The 20,065-nt window shown below is 41.8% G+C and overlaps 1 protein-coding gene across 12 annotated transcripts in view; it reads right to left on the reverse strand.

Moving 5' to 3' along the window:
* celf6 (CUGBP Elav-like family member 6) overlaps window positions 1-20,065 on the reverse strand; it is an 859,092-nt gene that overhangs the window by 550,699 nt on the left and 288,328 nt on the right. The window lies entirely within an intron of this gene.

The raw sequence follows: 20,065 nt of genomic DNA on the forward strand, positions 1-20,065 counted from the left end.
AATTTCTCATTTCTTCTGCTTGTGAAGAAAATCTGGAGATTTACATAATTTCTCTGGAATTTTCTTCAATTCACAAGGGTTTGCAACCATCTCATAGTGAAATTGCAGTGAACATTCAGAAGAAATGCCTATGGAAAGCCTCTCCCAAATGCATACCCTATTCCTCCTTCTCATACTGCTATCCTATTGAAGTCAAAAAGCCAACACCTTATAGTCAACTTCTACTCATTCACTGATTAGAAACTGAAAGAACTGCTGTAAATTTGAAACAAAATCAGAATTTGCTGGAAAAGCTCAGCAGGCCTGGTAGCATCTGTGAAGAGAAATCAGAGTTAACATTTTGGATGCAAAACGTTAATTCTGATTTCTCTTCACACATGCTGCCAGACCTGCTGAGCTTTTCCAGCAACTTCTGTTTTTGTGCACCCATTCAGTGTTGTGGTCTCACTTGCTAATACTCATGTCCTGGCAGTAGTGAGCTCAATTATCACTCCAGAACTTGTGCCCAATAAACATTCTAGTCGACATACTACGTGCTATGCCATCACAGTTGCCAGCCTTTGGATGAGCTATGGAACTAAGGCCCTGGCTCAGAGGCTGTCAGTGAAAGATCCCATGACACGATTTCAATGAAGAACAGGTGAGGTTATCTCTGCACCCTGACCAATGCTGAACCTGCTATCAATAAATTGAATCAGATTATCTGGTCATTATCATATTGTCATTTATGGGAGCTTGCTGTGAGCAAATTGGCAACTTGTGACTTGTATTGCCTTAAGTTTTGTAGCTCAAGGGTTCCATTCAGCACATTGGAGAGACACCTATCCTTGTACCGAGCAGTGGTTTGTGGTCTGTACTCTTCCTTATCTGTGAGTGACTGCAGTCTGACCCCCATAGACTTCTTCAAACTTTTTATTTACACTATCTCACAGATCACTATTCTCTGTAAATACAGGTCTCCCTCAAACAGACTGTTCCATCTATTCTTCACAATCCCTTGTATGTGACCATTGATATAACAGTTACACAAATAATCAAATTTAATTGTTTAAAGAATTCATTCAGAGTGCTGAGGGCAAGGCCAGCATTTATTTCTCATCCCTAATTGCCCAGAAGGCAGTGAAGAGTCGACTATGTTACTGTGGGTCTGGAGTCACGTGTAGTCCATACAGTTGTGAGCAGTTTCCTTCCCGAAAGGGCATTAGTGAACCAGATGGGGTTTTCCCCAGCAATCAATTTACAGCCATCGTTAGACTTGTAATTCCAAATATTTATTAAATTCAAATTCCCCGTATCACCATGGCAAAATTCGAGCCCAGGTTCTCAGGACATTCCAGGGACTCTGGATTAACAGTCCATGTTGTACATCACTAGGCCATCTTCCCTCCTCATTTAGTGAACCAAATTCAAGTTTAAGCATGCACTGTCATTCAAGGGGTTAAAACAGTTTTGGTTATGTAGGAATTAAATTTTTAATTATTTGTAAAAGTAACTGGGAACCTCAGATGTACAACGGCAGGTTAAAAGTATTGGAGCTGCACTATTAGCAAGGTAGAGCTGACCTTGGGTAAAAGGACAGACAATGCTTATGAAAGACTGTGGGAAAACAAAGATAATCTGAGACACATGAAGTGTGGGAATGCAATACGCACGCTGTAATCTGTGTAAAGTTTGAAGGTGTTATGAAACCCACCAGCTTGAGCTTTATACTTCACATTGTTAAGGCTTCCTCTCTGTGCATTCACATGAAAAATGACCATCATCCTATTTTCCTGAAGTCCCTTATTAATTTGTGCCCATAATAATCATGTTAATTATTTGCGCCCATAATAATCATGTTAATTATTTGCATGGAAAAATCTTACCCAAAGGTGGGTGTGAAACCAGGAATGTTATTTCAATGTGACCACCTTATAGAGGTTTATAAAATCATGAGGGGCATGAATAGGGTGAATAGTCAAAGTCTTTTCTCCAGGGTGGGGGAGTACAAAACTAGAGGGCACAGGTTTAAGATGAGTAGGGAAAGATTTAAAAGGGACCTAAGGGACAACTTTTTCATGTAGAGGATAATGTATGTACGGAATGAGGAAATGGTGGAGGCTGATACAATTACAACATTTAAAAGGCATCTGGATGAATAGGAAGGGTTCAGAGGGATATGAGCCAAGTGCTGGCAAATGGGGACTAGATTAATTTAGGATATCTGGTAGGCATGGATGAGTTGTTTCCATGCTGTACAACTTTCTGACTCTGTCACTCTACGCCATAGTTGAATCATATGGTTTAGCTTATCCTGTTGTGAAGTTAACAGACAACAAAAAGACTTGTTAACTGTTTCTGATGCCTTTAGAATCACATGTTGCATTTACTACAGCAATAACTCTCACGACATTTTGAGAGTACTCATGGTTGTAAAGCACTTTAGGGCATCCTACGATTGTGAGAAGTGCTATATAAACACATCTTCTCTTCTAGTTGCTACTTTCTGGTGCTATGTTTATTTTGCACACTTTCAAGTGCTAAGGAAATTTAGTCCTAAAACTGCAATGGACTCGTTAATACTGGGTTGGTACTGTTGTAATCAAGAATAATTATAGATCCTACTCAGATATCATTCACCACAGTCTTTCTCTGAGCTCAGTCAAATACAAGACATAATTACATAACACCAACAGTAGTTAGAAAGAGGTAGAGAAACTAACTCAGATGTATTTAGGGCAAGTTTCACACAAGAGATCTCCCATTGTCTTGCTCTCTTGATATTGCGAGTTGGATAGTGGATAATTTAGCTATGAAGAGAGGCTGTGTAAGCTCAGCCCATTTTCTTCACAGCAGAACATGCTGAGATATGACCTAATTAAGATGTATAAGGTTATGAACGGCAAGGACAAGTTGGACAGAATTAAGCAGTTTCCCCTCGTTAAGGGTCAGTGATGAGGAGCATAATTTTAATGTGAAGGGCAGGAGGTTGAGAGGAGATTTGAGGGAACATACTGCCTCGGAGGAAAAGAAGCCTCACAACCTTATGAAAGTATGTGGATGAGCATTTGAAATGTCATAACATTCAAGGCTATGGGCCAAGTTTTGGACAGTGGGACTGGTGTAGAATTAGAATAGATCTGTTGGTGCAGACTCTGTGACCCTCTTCCTAAAGTGCATGATTCTAGGATTCCATAACAGAATGGAGACTGCTTTTGATTCTGTAATAACTGAAGTCTATGATCTACAACCGCTACCTGAAGAGTCAAAAGGTATTTTTCACCCACCTCTCGAATTGCTGGGAAAGTCTACCCTCCATGCCCATCTCTTGTTTTACCTGAGGAAGGGTCACTCAACCCTAAAACGCTCTCTCCACAAAACCTGTCAGACCTGCTGAGCTTTCACCAGCAAATTTTGTTTATGTTTCTTGCTTTGCCTCACTTTCTCACAGTCATGTCTTGTCAACAGCCACTGAAAGAGGCTATTGGCCCATTAAGCACATGCCAGATCTTTAATGATTTAGTAAGTTCCAGCCCCAACTGTCCAATTATTTTATCCTTCAGGCACTTTCCCAATTTCATTTTCCAAGTCACAAGTGAATCTGCCACCACCATTCTCTGGAAATCCATTCCAGGTCATAACAGCCGCTGCATAAGTAACATTACCCTCTGGTCACCTTTGACATTTTTCCGATTCATGTTAAATCATTGACCTGTAGTAATTCAAGCTCTTCCATCCGTAGCAACTATTTCTCTGTGCCTACATCTAGAACCTTTCTTAAATCTCTCAACCTTTTGTGTGGAGGATGTCAGGAAGGAAAATGGTCACGAATCTACGAAAAGAGACTGAAAATGGAAGATAGAGTGAGACAAGAAGAAAGGCAGGAAATAAACAGAAGGCATATGTGGGATTTGATAAGATATCTATATCTGAAACATTTATTCATCTTTGCTTTCTTCAAATGTTGTGCATCTTTCAGATTTTTCCATTTTAAGGCATCAACGATGTTATTCTGAACTTGGTCACCCATATAACAAAACACAGCACACTCTTGCTTCAGGTGCAAGTCAACAAATCAGATGTATATTCCATGACTGAAAGTCTCACATCTAGCATTTGACCAATGGCACTGGTTCTTAACTCATTCCTAGCCACTGTTGGGTTTTAAACTGTCTCTGAGTTACTCACTCGATAAACAAACTGCCCACATTAATTCGCTCCAAAGTCTGTTTCCCGTACCACCGAAAGAAGAGCGTAAGCAGTAGGAAAGATGTTGTGAAACTTGAAATGGTTCAGCAAAAGATTTACAAGGATGTTGCCAGAGTTGGAGGTTTTGAGTTACAGGGAGAGGCTGGATAAGCTGGGGCTATTTTCCCTGGAGCGTTGGAGGCTGAGGGGTGACCTTATAGAAGTTTAAACAACTATGAGGGGCATGGAATAAGGTGACAAAGTATTTTCCCCAAAGTGAGGGAATCCAGAACTAAAGGGCATAGGTTTAAGGTAAGAGAGGATAGATTTGAAAGAGACCTAAGGGGCAATATTTTCAGGCAGGGGAAATGTGTGTATGGAATGAGCTGCCAGAGAAAGTGGTTGAGGCTGATTCAATGACACCATTTAAAAGGCATCTAGATGGGGCATATGAATAGGAAGGGTTTAGAGCGATATGGGCCAAATGCTGGCAAATGCGGCTAGACTAATTTAGGATATCTGGTTGGCATGGACGAGTTGGACCAAAGAGTCTGTTTCCATGCTGTACATCTCAATAATTCTAAGCACAACTTTAGTATGAGTGAGTAGCTGGAGGGAAATGTAAGCTTAGAACATCTTTTCAGAATTCCCCAATAGACTCACTAAATCCTTGGAGCTGGAGATCTGCTGCCCTGCACAGTCTGATATGTCCATAACTCCAGACCCACACCAACCAATTTGACTCATAACTATTCACTTAAGGGAGTTAGCAAGCATTCTGGCTGCATCGGATAGAGAGCTGAGAGCACTAACAGTGACACACAACCGAGGGTTAAATGAAACAGACAGTCTCCAGATTATTCAAAGAATGCAAAGGTTCTGAAACAGGTGCAGTGGGTACAAAAGGTACCAAAATTGAGAGATTCGGACTGTCTGAAAAGATTGAATAGATTAGGGATTTGACATTGAAAAGCACAAAGATTGAAGGTTGACCTGACAGCTGTCTTTAAGTTTGCCAAAAGGATATAATAAATGTAGATATAATGAAGATGTTTCCACTGTGGGAAAGACAGAAGTAGGGACCATGACGATAATATAATCCAAGGGAATTGGAGCAGGAATAGGATATTTAGTCCTCCAAACTTACTCCACCATTCAACCAGATCACAGCTAATGTCACTTCAGTGCCATTTTCCCACACCATCACCGTAGCATTTAATCATTATTAACAAAGAATTACAAACTGACATTTATATCATTAATATTAATGACTTATAAATCCGATTAAATACTGCACGGAAATATATTTTGTTGTGAGATGTGGGCCAGCATTTGTTGCCCAGTCCTAACTGTGCTGAGTGATGAGGTGTGGTGTAGTGGTAATGTTACGGGACTGGTCATCCAGGCTCTTTGGCTAATGTTCTGAGGACATCGGTTCAAAGCCCACCAAAGCAGACGGTGAAATTCAAATTCAATAATACCATGCTCTTTGTTGCAAAATCCCAACTGGTTCACTCATGTCCTCAAGGGAAAGAAATTTGCCATCCTTACCTGGTCTGGTCTAATGTGTCCAGACCCACGGCAGTGCTCAAAAAGTGTTCATCTGTCTGCTTGAGCTGTTACAGTCCTGGAGTTGTAGAGACGGTTACAGTTCTATTAGGAAGGAAGTTCCAGGATTTTTCAACTCAGAACAATGATATAGTTCCAAGTCACAATGGTATTTGGCTTGCAGGGAAATTTGCTGCTGGTGGTGTGCCCTGTGTCTGCTGCCCTTCTCCTTCTAGGTGGTCGGTTTGCATGATGCTGATAAAGGAGCCCTGGTGAGTTGCTAGAGTGCACCTTGTAGATGCTATACACTGCAACTAATCTGTGTCAGTGGTGGAAGGCATGAACTTTTGAGGTGGTGGGTATAGTGCCAATCAGTAGGCTGCTTTGTCATAGATGCTGTTGAACCTCTTGCTGTTGGTTCAGCGATAACCTTAACCCATTCAGACAAATGGAGAGAATTGCATTACACTGCTCACTCATGCCATGTGGATGGTGGGCAGATTTTGGAAATTCAGGAGGTGAGTTATTCATCACAGAATTCCCAGCGTCTGTCTTGCTCCTGTATCCACAGTAATTACACAGTTAGTCAAGTTGAGGCTTTGATCAATGATAACAACCAGGATATTGATGGTCAAGGTGAACTGCAAAGGGGAAACTATGTAAGCAATTCCAAAAGAAAGGAATAGCAGGTAATGCTGATAAGGTGAAAGAGATTGAGTATACTTATGGAATGTAGGCACTGGCTTGGGCTGGATGGCTAATTTCTGAGCTACCAATTACAGAATGCAAAGCAAGGAGCAACTAGAACAGCCCTGACTGAACATGATTCAATTCAACTAATACCACTCATAAGCAGATTAAAATATTTTCTAAAATTCAAATTTGAAATCCTTTCTCATCCCACTAATTGGAGTTTCTCTGTGCAGCACACTGCATTAATCACAACATAGGGCACAAACAAACACAGTGCAACAACACACAAACAAGGTTTTCACAAGCATCCTACAGCTTATTAACATCTAGTTCAAGAATAAAGAAATCACTTGTGATCACTCTACCTTAATACCATTGTGATAGTGCCAGCTAATGGAAATATGATGCAAGTCAGAACCCGGAGAGAAACTTGGCTTGATAGATCATGCATTTTAGTGACGCCCGCAGTATTTTTTTTAGAAAGGGAGCTCAAGGGCTTTGACCCAGCAAAAGTGAAGGAACAGCAATTTGGTTCCATAACTGGATGATGAGTGGTTTAGAGAAGAGTTTGCAGGAGGGCGGTGTTCCCACATTAATGCTGCCCCTGTATGTTTAGAGGTTGTGGGTATGAGCAGTGGCTATCAGAAAAAACCTTGGCGACTTCCTGAAGTACACACTGTCCTAGATGGTGCACAATGCTGTTACTGTACATCAGAAGTGAAAGGAGTGTATGCTGAAGCTGGTGAACAGGGTGCCAATCAAACAGGATGTTGTATTCTGGATGGTGTCTAACTTCTGATGTTGTATGGACTGATGGTAATAATTGATAAGTCCAATTGCAGAGTGTAACTGGCTTGATAGACCACAAGTTTTATTTTTACAATTTGGTTACCACGGTCGTCAATGGTTGAACATTTTCACATCAGATTGTCAATATACTTTTAATAAAAGGACATAAATTCATTACAAAAAATGAAAACATATGAAGCTATAAAATATAAAATATTTAAATTATATACAATATATAAAAACAGATCATCGGGGAACAAAATCTTTACTCTTTTCCCTAGCAACATCCTTTACAGATGCTTAAACCTGACGAATTATCAATATTTCCTTCATTTAAAATTTCTTGCCAAATTGACAAGGTCAGAAATTTTCTACACATTCACCAGATATGGTCTTTTTTCAAGAACTATCTCTGCCATGCCTTAAAAACAAAGACCCACCGAGGCTAACCCACTGGCATTTGTCACTGAACCTTCAGAAGTAAACTCAAACTGGAGTGACTTTTAAGCTGCTACTCAATATTTCTGCTGGTGTGAATCACTTAATCTAAAGTGCAACCCACTTCAGGCCCTTGGTCCCTGGTTAATCTCTCAACAGGAGATGCGTTGTGTTACTTTGATAAATCACATAATTTCTTGGAAAAACTTCCAAGTAACTTTCTGACTCTTCCTTAAAACAAAAGTCAGACCTTCTCAGCATGGAAATCCAAAACACATTTACCTTTAATTTGAAATCCAAACTCCCAAATAATATTATGAATCTTCATTAGACACCTAACCAGGCAACAGACCCTACTTTGTGCTTTGTGGATTGTGCATAAGGTATAGAGAGGCAGGAGAGCCATAGATTTCTCAGCTTGTGATCTGCTTGTGTAGCCACACTAGTTATATACCTTAATCCAGTTCAGCTACTGGGAATACCCAATATGTTGACAGTGGGCAGTTTAGTGATAGAAATGGCACTGAATATGAAGAGGCAATATCCAGATTATCTCTTATTGGAAGTGGTAACTGTGGTACAAATGTTACTTCAGAACAAGCTTGGATAATGTCCAGGTCTTGCTGCCTTTCGACACGGATTTTTTTCAGTATCTGTGCAGTTATGAATGGTGCTGGATGTTGTGCAATTATCAGCAAAGATCCCACTTCTGACCTTATGATGAAAGGGAGAGCATTGATGAAGTAGCTGAAGATGTCTGGGTCTAAGACACTATCTTGAGGAACCTGCAGTGAGCTGAACTAACTAACATCCAATGACCATAACTACTTTCCATTAGGCCAGGTATGATTCCAAACAGTAGAGATTTTCCCTCAACTCCAGTTTTGTTTGGTCTTCTTGCAGCCAAACTTGGTTAAAAGCTGTCTTGATATCTTGGGCAGTCATTCTCACTTCTCTGGGACTCGGCTTTTTGTCCATGTTTGGACTAAGGACATAATGAGACCAGGAGCTGAGTGGTCCTGAGCCACTGAGCTGCCTCACAGTATTGTCAATGATGAAAAGTCAGCCCTGTAAATACAATGGACAGAATTGCTGATACACAGCTCCTCCAATCGCAGGTTCTTCTTTCCCACGTCAGCTGATCGCCTCATAGTGAGTCTTCCAGCAGCAAATCTTGGAGCAGAGTCTGTGACTGGAGAATCAGTGAGCCGGAGAGTGCTGACAGGGTCTGACACTACCAGAAGTGAGGTTCGAGGAGATGGATGAGGAAAGGACTTTGCTTCAACATTGAGTGTGTGGAAGTCACTCCAATTGACACTGTTATCAACAGGTGCATCTGCGATTAGTGGATAATGTCCATTATGCTTTTCCGTCTTGTTGGTTCCCTCACTCATTGACACAGACCCAGTCGAGTAGTTACATCCTTTTAAGGTTCAGCCTTTGATTGGTAATGATGCTACCACACCAGTCTCGGTGGTGGTTGCTGAAGTCTCCCAATCAATAGTGCATTCTGCACCCTTTCCTCCCTTAGTGCCTTTTCCAAATGTATTCAACATGCAGGTACGCTAATTCACCAGCTGGAGGTGGGGCGAGGAGCAACTGAAAGTTGGCATGGTGGGTGGTAATCAGGAGGAGCTTTCCTTGCCCGAACATGAGCTGATGCCATGACATTTTATGGGGTGTGAAATCAATGTTGAGGATTTGCAGGGTAATACTCTCCCAATGACTGCTGCTGAGACAGTACACACCTAGGGCTGGTGATGGGGCTGTCAGGAATGTTGCGTACAAGGTATGATTTTGAGAGTATAATTGTGACAGGCTGTTATTTGACTAGCCTGGGACAGCTCTCCCAATTTTGGCACAAGATGTTAGCAAGGAGGACTTTGTAGGATTGGGTTAACCTTTGTTGATGCTAGCAAGCCTTATCCCTTTTTATTGACTTTGAAGCACTTTGAAACCACTGAGTAGCTTGCTGGACCCTTTCACAGGGCAGTTAAGTATGTGGGACCTGGAGTTACATGGAGGCCAACCCAGTAAAATGGCAGATTTCCTCCTGACAGGGGCATTAGTGAACCCAACTGGTTTTCAGGACAATTGGTAATGATTCCATGGCCACCATTTCAGCTCACATTTTAATCCAGATTTTAATGAATTCAAATTTCACAAGCTGCCATTTGAACCTATTCCCCACTGGGCTCTGGATTACCGGTCAAGTGTCATCACCATTGTTTCTCCAAATATGTAATCTTTTTTATTCTGACCAAGTCAAAAAAAAAACAAAATCTCTCAATAAATTCCAAAAACCTGTTGAAAAATAGGAGTAAACTCAAATTCAGCACACAAATCCAATAAGATTAATCAGGTCAAATTTGCTATGATTACAATACATTCATTTTCAATAAGAGAAGCTAGTATCAGATAATTGTGTGCCCATTGATCCTCTGTTTTTCTCAAGACAGTTGGCAGTTGAAGTAACTGAGAACTAATCCATTCAAAGTGACGCACAGGTTGTGCTGGCTGGGTAGCTGGTTTATAATACAGAGTAATGCCAACAAAGCAGATTCAGTTTCTCAGCTGAGGTCACACAAAAACCTCATCTTCTCAACTTTGCCCATCGCCTGAGGCATAGTGACCCTCAGAATAACCTCACTACCAATCCTCCCTCCCTCCCCCTCTCTCTCTCTCACACCTCTGTAGTGATTGGAACCAGGGCCAGGTGATCTCAGTGACTGTAAGATCCTTGATTGGGGTTGTTAACCTGGTTCAATCAGGGAGCCCTGGCTAACAGATATGAACAGGATATTAAAACTCTGGAGTTGTTCAGGGAGAGGTGGGTGCCGCAGGGAGTGGAGTGCATTATTTCCCCCTCCAACTCTATTTTGATTTAATCCCTGTCCTCCCCTTCACTGTTTGATCACACAGCATTTGATGTGAAGGGCACTGCTTGTCACTGGCCACTCGGGTGTTTTCTTTCTTCGTGGTGGTGGAAATTTGAATAAAGATTTGTGTACCTTGTGTCTTTCACTTTGTCTCACACCTGCACACACACACAAAAAAAATGAACAGGATATTTACCACAGTGAAACGGTAGTGTGGAAAAAAAAAACAGGAATGTCAAAAGAAGAGATATAAGAGAAATAAAAAAAGTTTTAAAAAAAAACAGATTATTCAGAAGGTCTCCTTAGTCTCGGGACTGGCTTTGAACTAGCTGCTCAGAGTCCATGCACTATGCACATTAAATAAAGGGTGACTTATTGATGGGATGCCAGCCTTTGTGCTGTTATTTCACTCTCTCTCTGTGTAACAAGAGAGCAACTTATGGTCCTCTGGGACCATGATTTTACATAAGTGTTTCATTATTACAAAGGAACACTCATCCCTTAATGGTCAGCTCCGCTATTTATTCTGATCACTGTTTATCTGCAACTTGACCCCACTGACTCGACTTGGTTCCATAACTCTTCACGGCCTTCCCTGGCAAAAACAATCCATTAATCTCCATTTTTGATGGAGGAAATGGACTAAAACATTTCCTGAGAACTGCAAGTGCACACACACATGACATTTGAAGTGGATGAAGGCTTGGGAATGATGGAACGCAAGGCAGAATTCTGCTTTTCAGTGCTTTGCCTCCCTACAGTCAATGAGCTGCAGTTGCAGAGGACAGAAAGTGGTTTCAAATAAACAATATGCGACACGCCATAAAGTAACATGCCAGAAGCACTGTGTTGTGTGAGTTGTATTGGGGCTCAGGACAAATGAGTTCACAGTGTTGGGAGCATGTTCTCTGTCACCATCAAAGCTGACAAAGGGTATTAAAGAAAGGAAACAATTTCAGGTCTCGCCGATGCACGAATTGGTTGACAGGATCGATGGATGGCATGAACTTGATTTCTTTTATTCTTGCGACACATCTATTTTTGCCCTTCTGTTTTTGCCCTACTATCACCACTCCATTCTGTGAAGATGTTCTTGCACTGCCAAAGAAGGCGAAAGCCATGGTTCTTTAATCCGACTCAGTCAAAAGTCACTCCCATTGCAGTGACACTGAAACCCATTGCAATTGTTCTGTTGTTTCAAAGTTCCCGTAGACCCAGGGTCAGAACGCAGCAAATTGAAACAGTTACACTTGCCCAGGAGACCAGAAAGCCAGGATATCGATTATAAAAACTGCTGCTAATAAATCAAGAAAGGAACTTGGGAACACCATCTTCACCCAGAGAACTGCAGAATGAAGAGGTTAGGTAAAAATGATGACGGGCTTTTGCCCGAAACATCGATTTTCCTGCTCCACGGAAGCTGCCTGACCTGCTGTGCTTTTCCAGCAACACTGTTATCTAGAATGAAGAGGTTGCAGAGTCATAGAGATGTACAGCATGGAAACAGATGCTTCTGTCCAAATGGTGAATGCCAACCAGATATCCCAAATTAATCTAGTCCCTCTTGCCAGCATTTGGCCCATATCCTTCTAAACCCTTCTTATTCATGTACTCATCCAGATGCCATTTAAATGCTGTAGCTGTACCAGCCTCCACCACTTCCTCTGGCAGCTCATACCACACATGCACCACTCTCTGCGTGGAAAAAATGTCCCTCATGTCCCTTTAAATCTGTCTCCTCTCACATTAAACCTATGCCCCTGAGTTGTGTATTCCCCTGCCCTGAAGAAGAGAGCTTGGCTGTTTATCCTATCATGATTTTATAAACCTCTATAATAAGGTCACCTCTCAGCCTCGGACGCTCCAGGGAAAATAACCCCAGCCTATTCAGCCTCTCCCGATGGCTCAAACCCTCTAACTCCAGCAACACTCTTGTAAATTTTTTCTGAGCCCTTTCAAGTTGCACGTTGTCATTACTACAAGTATTCAATGTGAATGGCATGGATGGGTTTAAGGGAAAGTTAGATAAATACAAGGGAAAAATAGTGAAACTGATTGGTGAGACGAAGTATGTTGGCATGTTATATTGGTGGTCCTCAAAGTCCATCATTGATTTGTTGGGCAATGACCCAACTGGAATCTAATTACTATGTAATCCTCCATTATTTCCATTGATAGGGCAAATTTCATGGCTTCACAGGGGAAGAATCAGAAGATGAGTTAGGAAAGGGGAGTTAAGAAAAGGCTTAGTTGTAGAAGTGAGGATGTTTTCAAGGAAAATGTATTGCATTTTGGTACAACAAACAAGGTTAGGGCTTTTCCAATTAATGGGAGGGCCTTGCGCAGTGTTGTAAAACAGAGGGATCTAGGGGTGTAGGAGGTACATGATTCTTTAAAGTTTGCACCAAATATAGACAACATGGTTAAAAAAGCATTTGCCACACTTGCCTTTACTCAGTCCTTTGAGTATAGGAATTGGGACGCCATGTTGAGGTTGCACAAGACAGCCATGTGGCATCTTCTGGAATATTGTGTCCAGTTCTGGTCACCCAGTTATAGGAAGTATGTTATTAAGCTGGAGAGGATTCAGAAGAGGATAGTGCCAGGTATGGAATCTTTGAGGTCCAAAGAAAGGTTGGATAGTCTGGGATGTTTTTCACTGGAGCGCAGGAGGTTGAGAAGTGACCTGATCAATGTTTATAAAATTGTGAAAGGTATAGATAGGGTTGATGTTAGTTGTCTGTTCCATAATGTGGGGAATTTCAAGAGTAGTGGGCACATTTCTAAGGTGAGAGGAAGAGATTTAAATACAATATAAGAGGCAATTCTTTTAATATAGCAGATAGTTTGCGTATGGAATGAACTTTCTGCGCAACTGTGGATATGGGTACTTTTGCAATGTTTAAAAGACATTTAGATGGATATATGAAAGGGAATGTTTGGGAGGAATTTGGGCCTGTAGCAGGCAGGTGGGACTAGTTTAGTTTGAGATTACGGTCAGCGTGGACTAGTTGTACCGAAGGGTCTGCTTCCATGCTGCATGACTCTATGACTCTATGACCAATTGGGATGCTGCCCTTGCAAACAGGCAAGAGTCTAAACCCTGCCCACCATCTGCAAGGCACAAATCAGGAGTGGTATGGAATACTCCCTACCTGCTTGGATGAGTGCAGCCCCAGCCACACTCAAGAAGCTCAACACCATCCAGGATGAAGCAGCCCATTTGATTGATACCACATCCACTCCCTCCGCCAATGATGTTCAGCAGCACCAGTGTGTCCAACTCACATGATGCACTGCAGAAATTCACAAAAAGCCCTTTGAGAGTAGCTTCCAAACCCACAACCACTACAATCGAGAAGGAGAAGCAAATAAACAAGAACAAGATCACCTGCAAGTTCCCCTCCAGGGCACTCACCATACTGACTTGGAAATTTCCCACTGTTCCTTCAGGGGTGCTGGATCAAAATCCTGGAATTCTGTCCCTAACAGCATTGTGGGTAAACCACAGGGACTGCAACGAGATTATGAATGCAGCTCACCACCACCTTCTCAAGGGTATCTAAGGGCAGGCAATAAATGTTGGCCCAGCCAGTGACATCCACAGGGAATAAAAAAACCAATTGAGACCTTACTAGTCTGTGCAACTAGTGCACTGTGTGAAACTATTGACTGGGGCAATTAAAAGATCTCCAAGTAAAAATTTGCCTGCAACCTTTATCATTTTAATTAGTCACCTCTCCTGCGGCACAGGAAGAACATGTTCGGAAGAACTGTGGGACATGATTTACATCTCACTACATGGCAATAACGATAGCATGCAATGCAATCGCTTGCATTAGACCAGCTCACCCATTCAATTTAAATCCTATCTCGCAGCTTCTCATCCTGCCTCCTCGACTTTATTTATCTCACACACGTCTTTGTGCAGTCACAGAATTTTATAGCACAGATGCAAAACAATTTGTCATCCCAAACCTCTCCCCTCAGCCCACATACCCTCACAATCATGTCAATCATTGGTAATCACAAGATGTTGTTACAAAGGCATTTAGCACACTTGCCTTCATTGCTCAGACCTTTGAGTATAAGAGTTGGGATGTCATGTTGAGGTGGTGCAGGACATTGGTAAGGCCTCTTCTAGAATAATGTGTCCAGTTCTGTTTCAGGGAGGATGTCATGAAGCTGGAAAGGATACAGGAAAGATTTACAGGATGTTGCCAGGAATGGAGGATTTTAGTTATAAAGGAGAAGCTGTTTAGGCAGGGATATTTTCCACTGGAGCGTTGGCTGTTGAGGGGTGACCTTATAGAGGATTATAAAATCATGAGGGGCATAGATAAGGTGAATAGCAAGTGTCTTTTCCTTAGGGTGAGGGATTTCATGTTTAGGAGGCAAATGTTTAAGGTGAGAGGAGAAAGATTTAAAAAGGACATCACTTTTTTACTCAGGGCATGGTTCTTGTGTGGAATGAACTTCCAGAGGAAGTGATGGACGCAGGTACAGTTACAACATTTAAAAGACATTTGGGTAGGTGTTTGAATAAGAAATGTTTGGAGGGATATGGGACAAGCACAAGGTAGATGGGACTAATTTAGTTTGGGATTATGATCGGCATGGTCTGGTTGGATCGAAGGGTCTATTTCCATGCTTTCTGACTCTTTAATCATTTGTTAATAGCATAGAAGGAGGCCATTCAGCCCACTGCATCTTTACTGGTTCTCTGCAAGAGCACTTAACCAAGTGACACTCCCCTTCCTTTTCCCTGTCAGCCTGAACATTTTTCCTTTTTAGATAATGATCTAATTTGCATTTGGATGCCTCAATTGGACCACACTCTCAGGCAGCACATTCCAGACCTTAACCACTCGCTACGTTATAAGAAAGGGCTTTCCTTTGTTCACCATTTCGCCAACCGCTTTAAATCAATGCCCTCTTATTTTTGATTCTCCCAACAATGAGAATAATTTCTCCCTATCTACTCTGTTAGGACAGGTCATCATTTTAAAAACCTCACTCAAACCTTTTTTCCTCCAATTAAGCTGTCCCAAACTCTCCAAGTTACCTACACAATGGATGTTACTCATCCTTTTTGATTTTTAAAAATGTATTTGTTGATGGGATGTTTCTCTTGCTGGCTTGGCTCGCATTTGTTGCCCACTCGTAGAATTTTCTGCATCTTTCTAATGTGTCTTTGCATCTTTGCTAAACTGTGGACAAAATTCTCCAGCTGTGACTGAATCAGTGGTCTATACTTATTAGTAATAATGAATATTTAACAAGTAATTAATGCATTGCCAGCCTAAATCATATCCCACTGCTCCTTGCCACGAGTCCTTAACTTAAATTATATCCCACTGCGTGTATACTGTACCCTGTTTAAATAGGCAACAATCCGTCAGCATACACCATCCCCTTAAACTAAATCCAACAGCTCTTGATCAAGTACTGACCACTTGCACACACATCATTTTTAACATGTACTCAATCTTGGAATTCAGTTTTGGAGTGCTTAGATTGTGCAGAAACCCATTTCTTTTCATCAGAACAGTCAATCTTGGAATCAAATGAATTAGTCCAATAAACACTGACATTCAAGAGTTGCAGAGAAATGGCAAACAACCAAACAATACAGGCACAAGCTAATTGGCACTAACGATTGTGTTAGCAGTGCAGAAGTGCCATTATTCAGTTTGTTTCACTGGAATATGTCAAGCTCTTCTGCTGACGGTTTCGGTCACAATGGCGTGATATAAGACGCAGCTCAAAAGGTTTCTTTCTTCCTCCAGCAGCTTAGAGATGCGAATTAGCTGCTCTACAGTGTGCTTTTTCTGGATTTCCAACCTTTTGAATGCACTGTCACCTTATTTTTCCTGGGGATTTTGTGGATTTACCGAAGAGGCAAGTATATAAAACAAAGGGCTCGAGCGGGATGATTTCGAGGAAATGTTTCCATTGTACTCCCCTACCCTCCATTCTGACCCCATAAACCTTCATTAAAAAACAGGAATGCTTGTGAAAATTCCCTGTGCAGCATTGTGATCGTCAATGCTGAATACTCACTGATTAGACTGCTAAAGGTTCTGACACTACCCCTATTCACTGTGCTATTAAACTTGTAGGATTCTAATATCATCTAATAAACATCATGAGATGGTACAGATTTAAGGTGAGAACCAAAGCAGCAAGAGTAAATTCTTTATTACATAGGTTGAGAGGTGACCTTATAGAGGTTTTTAAAATCATGAGAGGTATAGATAAGGTGAATAGCAAATGTCTTTTTTCCTGGGGCAGGGGATTTTAAGACTAGGGGGCATTATTTTTAAGGTGAGAGGAGAAGGATTTTAAAAAGACATAAGGGACAACGTTTTACACAGAGAGTGGTTCATGTGTGGAATGAACCTCCAAAGGAAGTGGTGGAGGCAGGTACAGATACAATATTTTCAAGACACTTGGATAAGTACATGAGTAAGAAATGTTTGGAGGGATATGGGCCAAGTGCTGGCAGGTGGGGCTAGTTCAATTTGAGATTATGGTTAGCATGGACTGGTTAGACCAAAGGGTCTGTTTCCGTGCTGTATGACTCTATGGGTGGTTAAGATTTGAAAGTTGCTGCCTGATAGGTTGGTGAACACTGTTTTGGTGACCGTTCTGAGGTAAGGTCACTGGACCTGAAACCCTGAGTCTGATTTCTCTCCACAGATACTGCCAGACCTCCTGAGTTTTGCCAGCAATTTTGGTTTTTGTTACAGTTTTGGTGACGGTTTTCAAAAAGGAATTAGGTAAATAATAAAGAAAAAGTCATTACTGACAAGAGACAAAACACTGGGGGGTGGAGGGTAACTGGATTGCTCTTCAACTGAGCTAGTACAGTGTCAATGGCATCCTGGCATCCTTCTGTGCTGTACTACCTGCAACAGCTGAGGTAAGCATGAATGTCTCTCCTTCTCAACATCACCTGGGGTGTGGTGTGACGATGCTTCCCCTTTAACAAGGTTATGTTGTCCTTGTTTATTTTTCAAGAAGGGTTGTAAAGGCAAAGGTACTGATATGTCTGGAAATTTCTACTTGAAAAGGCTTTTAAGTATTTTTTTAAAATAAAACATTTGTACAATAAAAGTGGCCAATTCTCCCAGTTGAGGATTGTTTTTCTGGTTTGGTTTTAGCAAGCAGTCTGTTTTGAAATTGCAGGTCAAAGAAAGCTGCTGGGGGAGAAGGTTCCTCAATTCAACAGAGGTTTTCTGGCTGACTCTCTCTCTCTCTCTCTCTGACATCTATCTCCTGTGAGAACCTATGTTTGAATTGACCTTTTTGCCAAAGGGGTGTTATCAGATGTTGCAGGAAATCGGAACAGCTCTTTGTTAAGCTGCGCTTTCGTGTTGGTTGGGTTTTCAAATAGTTATGTTATTCTAAATTTGATTTTCTTTTGTCTGTGTGTAAATATATTTTGTTTAGTTTAAAATTGAGTGGTTTCACCAGCTATGTCCCTCCTGAAATATTCACCTTATATCTGCTTAGAACAATGAGCAAAGTTAGGGTCTGGGCTACCTTCTTGGAATGTTTTGAGGGATTTTGGCCTGGTCCATAACAGTGGTGACCATTAGGTTTAACCACCATCAGTTGTCTCTTTCTAATGAAAGAGTAGCTTTACGGTCCACTAAAACGATACGTACTTTGATATGTGGCAAATCTTGAGTTCATGGACAACAGGACTGCTAAGTGAACACAGAAACACTTATTCTGACTGCTGAGGAGCTGCTGATTCATACGAACACAGGAGGGTTCTTGTATCACAGTGGTAGTGTCCCTACCTCTGAGCTGGAAGGCTTAGGTTCAAGACCCACCTGCTCCAGAGGTGTGTCTGAACACGTAGATTAGAACACACCAACACAAGTGTAGTAGACATTTTAATCTGAAGCTAGATTTTCTTAATCAATTATGATACACCTCTAGGTTGGGACTTGAATACAAAGGTTAGGGACACTACCACAGCAGTGCACGTGCCTCATTTGGAAGCTACAGATAACAGGTTGATACTCACGTACTGCCATGGAAATCTAAATGTGTATATAATGCTATTTCTATTAAAGAGAACCTCAGTTCTCAAAAGAACAAGAAAACCTTGATTGATTTTTGATCCAATACCAAGACCTTAAGAGAATTTTCATCTTATCAGATATGTTACAATAACTCGCGGCATGATACAGAATTGGCGAGGGACAGGTTTCATCACCTCACCACTTGACCCTGCCTGAATGTGAAAACGAAGTGGAAAACACTAGTACACAGGAGTGAGGACTGGGACAAGCTCCTACTCTGTGAAAGTGAAGTCATACCCAGGGGCTAGTCAGGTTTGGCAAGGGCCAAAGAACCTGGTCAGCAGGCTTTGGGACCTTGATATGTGGGTCAATTGGGGTCAGAAATCCACGCTTTGAGGGAAATGGTCTCCCATCATTGCTTTGCACCAAATTGACCAATATGAGGTTAGAGGGGTTGCCCCTAAAGCTGGAGGGTCAATGAGGAGGCATTGAAGAAGCAACTTCATTACCTTTTCCGTTAAGTAAGGGAGAGCATGCCTCTAGATGGAGGCAACAATTCTCCAACCTGTTGGAATTTTACAAAATCATAGAATGTGACAGTGCCTGCATGGGTTCTGTTACCTAGCGCCTATCTCTTGCCTTTTCCCCGAGTCCCTGTACAGAGAAACCTCAATTATCCGGCGTTTGATTATCCGAATATCGGATTATCCGGCATGGTCGCAAGGTCCTGATGCTCAGCTAAACTATGTTATCTGGCATTCGATTATCCAGAATTCGATGAACCGAACAAAATACTGCCCACCTGTAACATTTGGATAATCGAGGTTCCTCTGTACATCTCATCCCACACCCTCTAGAATGCCTCAGTTAAGCCTGCCTCTGCCACATTTCCAGGCAGTGAATTCCACACCCTAACCACTTACTGCACGAAGGAAAATCAAATAGTGGCCACATCACCATGATGGAGAGGGAGATCCCTCCAGAAGGTGGTGCAAGACTGAGGGAAGACATGATGTGGAGATGCCAGTGTTGGACTGGGGTGGACAAAATCAGAAGTGACGCAACACCAGCTTTTAGTCCAACAGGCTTAGTTGAAATCACAAGCTTTCAGAGCACTGCTCCTTTATCATAGAAAGACAGACAATGAGGGCATCCAAACCTGCTTGGAAAGGTTCTAACTGGGAGGTCATCTCCAGGTCACAGACCTAGCTGCTCTTTGTTTTAATATGCTTGCATCAACTTATTCAATGATGTCATTGCACACCTCTGGAGGAAGTGGGACTTGAAGCTAGGTTGTCAGTTCTAGAGACAGAAACAGAGACACTATCCCTGCACAATTGACCCAGCCCTCACCAGTTTGGCAAATTCCAGTCAGCCTTTGGCAATAGTCCTCAAACAGCCATTAAACATACTTAATTGGCTACTCACGGCTGGTGGATAGGTAGCCCTGCACCTTATCCCTTCACAGCAGATCTCCAAGAAAATAACACGAGGGTGGGATGGTATTGGCAA

This window comes from Chiloscyllium plagiosum, chromosome 40 (genome assembly GCF_004010195.1).
Source record: "Chiloscyllium plagiosum isolate BGI_BamShark_2017 chromosome 40, ASM401019v2, whole genome shotgun sequence".
Classification (NCBI taxonomy): domain Eukaryota; kingdom Metazoa; phylum Chordata; class Chondrichthyes; order Orectolobiformes; family Hemiscylliidae; genus Chiloscyllium; species Chiloscyllium plagiosum.